We start from the raw sequence: 909 nt of genomic DNA on the forward strand, positions 1-909 counted from the left end.
GCCGAATCCTGATTACTTTACTTGCACAAATAATTTCTATTGCTCAAAAGGGATTTCACTGTGCTTACCTGTATGAGAAAGAAACAGGATTTGTCCCATGGCTCAGCCCATCTGGACAACACTCTTCTCAAACCATACAAACAATATTTAAATTTGGCAGTAGTACCATCTCTTATCCTCAGCATTGCAGTCAGGCCAGTGTATAAAATGAAATAAAAACAGTGAACCTTTACCTTCTCCACCCACATTTAGAGACTCATAGTCTTTGAGATCAGAAGGGACCATTATGATCTTCTAGTCTGACCTCCTGAATGATGCATGCCACAGAATCTCACCCACCCACTCCTGTAACAAACCCCTGACCTATGTCTGAGCTATTGAAGTCCTCAACTTGTGGTTTAAAGATTTCAGGATGCAGAGAATCCTCCATACTCTTGCCCAGGGGTCTCAAACATGCGGCCCACTTACCTAGAGTGGCTCCGGCCGGCACGCACCAGGAAACGCTTCACGAATCTGCATGTCATCCTTGCGCAGGGGCCATGCTAATCTTCTCTGTATCGTTCCAATTTTAGTATATGTGCTGCCTGCCTGCCCTACCCCCACGCCACTTTGGGAAGCAGATGGAACCTGGGGGAGGAAGGGGCAGGGGTGTGTGTGTTGATGTTGCTTCAGGCACCACCCCCAGCAGCTCCCATTGGCTGCAGTTCCCCGTTCCCAGCCAATGGGAGATGCTTGGGGTGGTGCCTGAAGCAACAGCAATGCACACACCGGTGCCTCTGCTCCCCCATGTTCCAGCTGCTTCCCAGAGTGGCGTGGGGGCAGGGCAGGCAAGCAGGGAGCCTGTGCCGCCCACCGGTGTGCACCGGGCTGGAGCCCCCCACGAATCCCTCCTGCAGTCGAACCCCCTGC

The 909-nt window shown here is 52.0% G+C and overlaps 1 non-coding gene across 1 annotated transcript; it reads right to left on the minus strand.

Annotated features, from left to right (window-relative positions):
* Positions 1-489: 489 nt before the first annotated feature.
* Positions 490-594, minus strand: LOC116833233 (U6 spliceosomal RNA). The gene has a single exon (XR_004375634.1). It is a non-coding gene; the product is annotated as a U6 spliceosomal RNA (small nuclear RNA).
* Positions 595-909: the final 315 nt, after the last annotated feature.

This window comes from Chelonoidis abingdonii, chromosome 17, assembly GCF_003597395.2.
Source record: "Chelonoidis abingdonii isolate Lonesome George chromosome 17, CheloAbing_2.0, whole genome shotgun sequence".
NCBI lineage: Eukaryota > Metazoa > Chordata > Testudines > Testudinidae > Chelonoidis > Chelonoidis abingdonii.